General features: G+C 40.5%; 1 pseudogene across 1 annotated transcript; it reads left to right on the top strand.

Annotated features, from left to right (window-relative positions):
- Positions 1 to 806: 806 nt before the first annotated feature.
- Positions 807 to 9,219, top strand: LOC114603388 (C-X-C chemokine receptor type 1-like; annotated as a pseudogene). Its single transcript, XR_013394273.1, has 2 exons — positions 807 to 3,261; positions 5,886 to 9,219. The product of XR_013394273.1 is annotated as a C-X-C chemokine receptor type 1-like (transcript).
- The last annotated feature ends 362 nt before the right edge of the window (positions 9,220 to 9,581 follow it).

Consider the following 9,581-nt stretch of genomic DNA (forward strand, 5'->3'; position numbering starts at 1 on the left):
TTTAAGATGTCTATTGCAAGGACTGTGTGTAATCTTGCAAGGACTTGTGGTTGTCCTTGTCTCTCTACTGTGTGCTATTCTATGGTCACACCAATTAATCTAATGGCAACTTGCTATTTAGAACTACAAATACTTACAATGAGGAGGATTGGGTGGAGCAGAATAGAGGAGTGAGTGGAGATTTGTATGTAAAACAAACATGACAGTTCCCAACACATACTATGTACATTTTTTAAACTGTACATAGTATATAGTACATAGTACATAGTGTGTGAAACAGTCCAGTCATTTTATTTATCATTTTCTTCAACAAAGTTCCCAACTTGTACTTGAGCAGAAAACCAGCCTCAAAGTCTGTTTCCTTCACCCACCTAAGTGGGAGAAGGGGTGGTGTCTTAGTTATAGCCCAGCCTAGGGTAAGGTTTTCACACTTAATTTCTGCCTCTTTGTGGCAGAGAAGGACTGAGGAAGCAAAGGTAATGACAACAGTACCATAACCTCAGTGTGCACATGATGCTTCCTTTGCTCCTCACACAAACAACTGAAAATAGTGGTGGAAATGGTTAAAAAAGCTTGAAAAGCCCTTAGATGGGCTATAAGTGAAACATGGCCACCCTCTGAATTTCAAAATTATCCATATTTTGCTATGCAGTTATCTAGCCAAGTAAACTGACTAACATGTACAAAAATGCATATATTATGGGAAAGTATGGATAAAAATGCAAATATTAGTGAAGATAGCATACAAAAATGCATTAGATTGTGGAAAATTCTGCAAAAATGTGTCTATTAGCAGTACATCCAGACGCACACTAAGATCCTGATGAATTTTCATCAGGTCTTTTAAAAAAACAAAAACATTACAAACTGATGTGGAAATTTGGCAAACCGAAGATTGGAAAAATGAGGAAATGGAAAGAAACTAAAACTGACAGGTTCACAAATCTCTACCCCCACCTGCAAGTCTTCCCTTCTAAAGCAAAATTGTTTGTCAGCTTTGCTTCCTTAACAAATAGTGGGAAAGCAGTGGTTTCTTGCTGTTTCTTGCCCATTTCATCTGACAGTTCAAGAAGCACTCAATTTTGATGGTAGGCTATGTTCCTAAACACACCAGGGAGTATGCCCCATTGAATACACTAGGGCTTACTTCTCAGTCAATATGCATAGAGTTGTGCCATTAACTTTCAAAACCATCTAGATCAGCCCACCTCTTTGGCCAAATGTGTGATGAGGATGGGTGTGGAAGTATTCTTTAAAAAAGAACCTTTCAGATTCAAAAGCCTTAATGAATTTAGCATATGTTACCGGATCTTTGCTTCCTGGTCATTATGATATTGGAACACGTTCCACAGAAGCTGGAGCCAAAAGCCATCAACAGCTTCATTGTATCAAACCCTTGTGGTTAAGAGTTTCCTCCTCTATCATGTAAACATTCGGCTTCCAGAGCAGGTCGTTTTTAAAACTATAGTTTTAGCAATTTGCTGACTGATTTGGTAATCTGGGAGTGGGTGGGATTGGTCTCCATGGGAAAATTCAGATAGATGGGTAGTCACCATGAAAGACTCCTAGCCGGAAAATTTGCAGAACATAGGAGGGCAAAAAACATCATCTTTCCCAGTAGCAGCTTCCGCCTTCGTGGTTCTTTTCACCGGTGTAATCCTTAAACAAAGAGATGGCTCCACCCTGCTTATAGTGGAAAAAACACAAACATGCTGTGATCTTTCCACTTTAGTGCACGATACAAGTCAAGGGCAAGGCTTGGCCGAAAACCCATTTCATAGCACTTCTCAAGGGTCTTCTCAAAAAGTTACTTGTAATCCATAACTCCTACAATGTTGAATAAAGGTATTCCACATTGACAAAAAATAATTCTGTCTTTGATTTTGTTCTCTAGATCTAACAAAGGATGCTAACTTTGGCATCAAAACATAACCCCAAATTCTATCATACCACTCTGTGCATATAACAGCATATAACATTATTCTTTCTGCCAATGAGTAGGAAGCCAATTCCACATGATCTTTCTTCACAGAACCTTCCAAATAAGCAAGCTTTATAGCTGAGTAGGGATTTGAACCTTGCTCTCTGAGGTTCGCGTCCTACCATTCTAACCATTACACCACACTGACCCTCATTTCTGGCATGTGGCTTGGTAGCTTATGTTTATGTCATGTATTTTTGCAGGGGTAATAAACCATCTAAGGGACGCGGGTGGCGCTGTGGGTTAAACCACAGAGCCTAGGGATTGCTGATCAGAAGGTCAGTGGTTCGAATCCCTGTGACAGGGTGAGCTCCCGTTGCTTGGTCCCTGCTCCTGCCAACCTAGCAGTTCGAAAGCACATCAAAGTGCAAGTAGATAAATAGGTACTGCTCCAGCGGGAAGGTAAATGGCGTTTCCGTGCGCTGCTCTGGTTCGCCATGACCTGGAAGCTGTACGCCGGCTCCCTCGGCCAATAAAGCGAGATGAGCGCCGCAACCCCAGAGTCGTCCACAACTGGACCTAATGGTCAACGGTCCCTTTACCTTTACCTAATATACCATCTAGGTATGATTTGGTAACAATCCTCTCTTATACCCATATTTAGAGAAATCATATGTGCAATTGACCAAAGCTTTCCCTAAACATCCATTGGAATGTTTTCGCCAATATTCTGGTCGCATTTTACATTTTTATTGTACACTAGAACAAATGTGAAAATATTCAGACTACGGCAGAGGGTGAGTTGATGCTGCAGTTCTATGCACACATACTTATTTCCTTGGGAATAAGTCTTATTTAAATCAATAGGACATCCTTAAGAAGAGCCCTGCTGTATCGGACCAAAACTTCACCCAGGACACTACTTTCCAACAATAGTCAGCAAAGTGCTCCTGCAAAGGACACACGGAGGCAACATGGGAGATGTACTGTTGCCTTCATCCCTGCTTGATCATGGTCTTTCCAGAGGCATTTGGTGGACCACTTCCCAGCATCCACAGTCTTTGTCCCTTGCACAAGTGTAGCCAACATGATGCCCTTCAGATGTTGTATACTACATCTCCCATCATCCCTGAGTATTAGCCATAATAGCTGGGACCAAATCCATGGTCTACCCCCCCCCCCGTCACCCACAATACCCGATGAGTGAGAACCTTCTGTCCATTTTCTCTGTTTAGCCTGCCACCTTTGTGAGGGTGAAAGAGGATCTGTTTTACTTTTGTTTCTTGAGTGCAGGGTAGAGGACAGGGGAAGAGCTCTTCACACAAGTTTCCGTGACCGAGGTAAGAAGGCAAAACCCCTTTTCTTGCTTGCTTTTGTTGTAAAACCAGGGTGCAGGAAGCAGAAAATAATACTTTTCCCAATTCTGGAGGCATGTGCTGAAATTGCAACCTATATAGTTCTCCTTTGATTTGATTTTGGGGGTGTAAATTTAAAAATGCTCTCTGTGTGCATGTTCTTTGATTTAAATATGAAGCTGCAGATAGAAAATGCCCTCTCACAGTTGTTGTTTTTTTCGGGTGGGTGGGTTGCATTTTAGTTAGAAGCTGTATATTTTAAAATGCTGTAATGTAACTAAAATTCATGCCCACTTGAACCTCGGAAACTTGTCCAGAATGGATGATGGCTCTTGGACTAAAGGAGATTTCCCCACCTCTGCTATGCATGCTGCATTGAATTCAGCTACATCCTACTCAGAGTAAACCATTGAACTTAATGAACCTAAGTTAATCATGCGAATGGGACTAACACTGAGTACCACCAGCTTATACCAGAATACATGTGTGTTAATAATGATAATGGGGGAGGATAATTTTGTGGGGATTCTGTTGAAATGTGAGGGTGGATACTTGGAGAGAGGGAAAGGCTTTTATTTTTATTATTTTATTTTTTAAAAAAACAATTGCTTGTGGGACTGGTGGCTTTGGCTGAAACTTGAATGGCAGGTGCCTCGACAGAGAAGAGCTAAAAAAATATTATTGGGGTGGGAAGTGCAATTCTTGAAGTTTGTTGAAATGGAGGGATAGTGGCTGCTCTCCTGTAGACACTTATCCTAGAATGTGTTAATAATGAGGGTGGTAATCACTGATAAATATGTCTTTGCCTATGAAGAGGGTGATGTTATAGGATTGGAAGTCAGGTGCCCATGGTTTTAAATTTGTAAGATTGGAGTCTGTCTGCTGAAGTAGATAAACCAACCTTTCAGGTGGGGGATGTGCTTAAAATGTTTGGTGTGAGCACAGTTCCATAGCCATTCATAACCTTACTGTCAATGTGGCAGTTTATTTTTCTTCTTACTAAATTCTCTTCAAATGCAACACTTGTTTATAAATTGCAGGTTCCCCAAACAGTGTTACTGGTATGCTTTTGGTCTAGAAATTAAATTCAATATAAACCCGGAAGGAGCGGAACTAGATCAAACCAGAGTTCCTTGAAAGTTTGTTAAGATAATGATGATAGGCTTGGCAAACCAATTAAGATTATACAGTGTTAGAGCAGTGCAAATAAAAAAAGAAATAAATTTAATTTAATCTAAAGTTTCAAAACATCACAACAGAGACTGTTTAATTTTCATTCAACATTGACATAGGACTCTGATCTGAGTTAATGAATACATGATCTTGATGGGTTGCTTTTCCTCATACCATGAGGTCAACAGCATAAGAGCAGTAGAAGGAAGCAATCAATGAATCTCCTTTAGATTTTCAGGGTGTTTTCTCATGGGACAAGTCCACACTGCAATATTATACATGTTTACTTTGAAATAACACACACTTTGTTACATGGGTCTTACTCCCAGGAAAGTGCACATGGGATTGCCATCAATAGCCAAATTGTTTCTGACATGCTTGTTCAAATACTTTCAAAGCCAGTAGAAATTATCCAAATTGTGTGCTACTATCCTCCCAGTTCGGGGGGGGGGGGATCCTCTCCAATGTCATCAATTATATTTTATTTATTGCTTTCTTCCGAGCTATATCCATCTTCTTTTCTCTGTGGTATTCTGAATAAATGTGCCTGCTGAGCCAATGGCACCAGATTCCTAAGTAGATGTTTTTCTTCAGTAACCTCTCACTGAATCAGTCCAGAAACTATTCCACCACCACTTTGCTCCCAAAATTGATAACTCTTTTGGTTACCTTTGGCAGGATTCCCTGCACATTGCACAGTATAATATGGATTCAAAGGGCTACTTTGTTTAGCAACAGGTTTTGTATGGTAGCAGGGAATGGAATTGTTATGAGTGTCAGGTTCTTTTCAGATACATTGTTTGGTTATCGCATAACATTACTTGTTATGCTCCCAACACCAGGATTTAAGATGCTGAGGTTTCAACTTTTAAAAAATGCTCGAGCATTTTGAGAACTGTTAAACTTAGATTCTATCCATATATTACTTGTTCATGTGTCTGTTTTTGTTCTCCTTGAATCAGTCTGAAGACAATTCCACTTTTGCCCCAAAGCAAAAAATGGAGCATCCTGATTTTGAACAGTGAGATATTGGAGGGTATGGATAGAAAAAAGTAGATCTTTTTCCTCAGTGATCTCTCCCTGAATCAGCCTGAAGACAATTCCACTCCTGCCCCAAAGCAAACTCTTGTCACTTGTGGCAGAGTTTTCTGCATGCAGCACAGTATAATCTGGATTCCAAAGGCTACTCCGTTTAGCAACAGGTTTTGAGTGGTAGCAGGAAATGGAATTGTTAGATGAGTGCCAGGTTCCTTTTAGCTCTACTGTTTGGTTCTTGTGTAACATTGACTGATATGAAGGATTTAAGTTGCAGTAGTTTTAACTTCTTTGTTAAAATGCTCAAGCATTTTGAGAATGGTTAAACTTAGATCGGTTCCATGTATAACAGATATAGAACCCCTTGATCTTAATGAACTTGTTCTTGTGTCTCTACACAGACCCAGAGAAAGACCTCAAGGATGGCAAAGACAGTTCTGTTTTCTGATCTGGATCTTTCAGACCTATATCCAGATGCTAATTACAGTGACTATGACTACTACGGCACTTTCAACCCTAACAGCGTAGCAGCAAAAGCACCCTGCGGAATCGATGTTATGCCACCTGTGTTCAAATACCTAGTGGCATTCATCTATGGCCTGACATGCCTTCTGAGCCTGGTGGGGAACTCCCTGGTGGTTCTAGTGATTGCCTATAGCAAAGGAAACCGTTCTGTCACTGATGTGTATCTTCTAAACCTCGCCATTGCTGATCTCCTCTTTGCCCTCACCTTGCCTTTCTGGGCTGTAGATAGAGCGCATGAATGGATCTTTGGCACTCCCATGTGCAAAATCCTGTCACTCCTGAAGGAAGTCAACTTCTACAGTGGCATCCTCCTGCTGGCCTGTATCAGCATGGATCGCTACCTGGCAATAGTTCATGCTATTCGGGCAGTCACTCAGAAGAGGAGCTGGGTCAGATTTGTCTGTGTTGGCATCTGGCTGCTCTCCTTCCTCCTCTCCCTTCCTGTAATTATCTTCCATTAGGCTTTCTTGCCAACCGAGGAGATGAAATGGGTTTGTCCCGAATATATTGAATGGAATCAAATATCTGGCATTAGGGCGAAACTGAGAATCCTGCCACAAACGTTTGGCTTCATTCTTCCCTTGATCGTCATGCTCTTCTGCTATGGTGTGATGGTACACAGACTCTACCAGACCAAGAACAGTCAAAAAAAGAAGGCCATGAAAGTCATCTTGGCTGTGGTGCTGGTCTTCCTGGTCTGTTGGCTGCCCTACAATATCTCTTTGCTTCTTGATACGTTAATGAGGTCTGGAGCTATTGGTGAAACCTGTGACCTTCGCAACAGCATTGATACAGCCCTTTCGGGTACTGAAATCTTGGGATTTGCTCACAGCTGCGTAAACCCCATCATATATGCCTCTATAGGGCAGAAGTTCCGGAACAACTTCCTCAAGATCCTGGTCACAAGAGGCATCATCAGCAAAGAAGCCTTGACTTGGTTTAGAAGGGGTTCCTCCTTCTCATCTACCTCTCTGTAATAGGCTGGGGGGAAGAAAAAATGGGATGGAATTAAACAGCTGAAATGAGGGTGAAACAGAATCCTGCCACAAATGTTTGGCTTCATTCTTCCTTTGATCATCATGCTCTTCTGTGCCATGCATATTATATTTAGTTTCTTATAAACAATCCAAACCATCTCTTGTTCTGCTAAAGCCATTCTGTCCAAAATAGAATCCTGTGATAAAATTTTGACTGGATGTAGCTACCATTTCTATATGAGCTTAACTAAAAATAAAATACACAGAGCAAGGAAACTTAATCCCCTCTCTACCTTTAATTCCTTATTTTGTAGAACTGCCTTTTGTATATTTTAAACTGAATGTGGTCATCATAGAAATATGATTTTTCTGTAATCTTGACTGCAGAGCTATGATCAAGTCAGTAACTGACCCCTTAGCAACTGCTTTAAATGCATCCCATTGCACAAACAAACCTGTTCATTCATAAGGATTGTTCATTACTGAAAATGTGGTTCTTGAATGACCTAACTTGAAACATTTGAAGCCAACTACATTTCAAGTCACCCAACTTTTTATGGGGAGAAGCTTCTGTTATAGGTCGGGAAATACAGCATCTGTAATATGTAGGAAGCTTCCTTTTTGGCCTGCTGAACTCCATCTGCGTATCTTCCCTTGCCCAGGGGGGTGAGGATAGTGTGCTATTTAGTGGTGGATAAGATCAGCCTTTCCCATCTCAGTGATTTGCATTTTATGAGACATTGATATTTGAGCCGAGAGTCTTTATGATCCCTATTAAAACAATTATGTCGTTCTACCTGTCAGCAGGACTTCAGTTACCAATGTATTTAAAAGGCGAGGGACACCCCCAAAGCTAACAGGAGGGGCCAGAAGGACAATATTTGCTCTCTCTGTGTGAAAACATTCACAGAAAAACAAATCAAGCTTTATGAAAGCAGAAATAGGCTTTTGGGAACAACTCCTAAGAACATTATTTGTAAGTCAAGCATGGCCAAGGTGGGCAGGTCCCAAATGAAGGAGCAGGGCCTTTCCTGGCTGGGAATTCAACTCGGGGCATGATGGCAATACAGTCTTCAAGGGTCACCAGGCAGAAAGGCGATGGAGGAGCTAGGCTCTACACCTGACTTCTTAGCATTTAGGGCAACACCACTCATAGGACACAGTGCAGAGCTGGAGCTGGAGCAGAAATCATGATCAGGCAGAAGCCATGTTTCTGAAGCAGTCTTTCCCAAGCAGGTGCTTTCCAGATGTTTTTGACTACAGCTCCCATCAGCCCCTGCCAGTTGGCTGATGGGAGTTGTAGTCCAAAACATCTGAAGGGCACTAGGTTGGAAAAGGCTGCTGTAAAGGGTGTGACTGTGAACCAGAATTCACAGAGGATATGTGCATTTTTGGCCAGGAGCCACAATTGCAACAGAAATCACATAAACTGGCAGGCCAGCCTGACAGTGAGGTGTGAAAAGATCAAGTATAATCTTTGTAGCAAAAACAACACAAGAGTCTTGTGGCACCAAAGGCTAACATATTTATTATGGCATCAGCTTTTGTTTACCAGTGGTCATACCCACAAATATATGCACACACAGAGTATTAGTTTTTTTTTATTTAAAAAATGGTAAACAATGTGGCCAAATGGTTATCAAATACCCCCCAGAAAAGCTCAATCCATGACCTTTCTATTTATGTAAAACTTAAATATATATAGAATATATATATTCTAAAATATATAGAGACTGAAATACTCAGGTGTCAGAGGAGGTTATTTATGTACACAACAACTGTGGCCCATGTTTTGTTAGCCCAAAAATGGAAAGCGAGTGAGGTCCCAACTAAACAGGATTGGCAACTTAAGTTGACAGAATATGCACAACTTGCAGATTTAACATATAGAATAAGAGACCAAGAAGAATATACGTTTAAAGAAGATTGGAAACGTTGTTTGAGTATATGGAAAATATGGAATATATTGAGTATATGGAAAATATGGAATATATTGAGTATATGGAAAATAACTGTACAGCTGAAAACACTGGCAGCATTAAGATAAATTCAACAGAGTAAATAATTCTTGATGGATGTAATAGTGGAAAACCGATTGGAATGGTTATTGTAAAATATGCAGGGGTGTAAGATATGCAAAATGAACCATGGAAAGAGAAGACAGGAAGTCATCAGATATTTTAAAGTTTGTAAAATGTTTATTTGAAATTGTAAAACAGAAAATTTAATAAAATATATATATAAAAATAAAAGTCCCATTGTTTTTGTTTGATGAGCATCACCTAATCCCAACATCCCTACACCAGCAAAAAATTGCCAGAAATCATTCACATTTGAAGTAGCTTCCCTAAAACATCCAAACTTTCTGCTTCATAGTCAAGCAATAGTTCCCTCTGCTGGGGAGTTGTAAGGAGAGCATCAAGGGACACATATTATTTCCTGCATGCCAGTCAGGCAGCTAGGATGGCAAAATATTATTTGGTGAAATCTTTAAATTGCTTTACATCTTCCTGTCAGTGATTGCAGCTCTGATGTTGTTTCATAGCCCTTTAAGCAGAGAACGATTTGTGGGCAGAAATTGTGTGTACTGATGGA

This window comes from Podarcis muralis, chromosome 1 (genome assembly GCF_964188315.1).
Source record: "Podarcis muralis chromosome 1, rPodMur119.hap1.1, whole genome shotgun sequence".
In the NCBI taxonomy this organism is placed as follows: Eukaryota; Metazoa; Chordata; class Lepidosauria; order Squamata; family Lacertidae; genus Podarcis; species Podarcis muralis.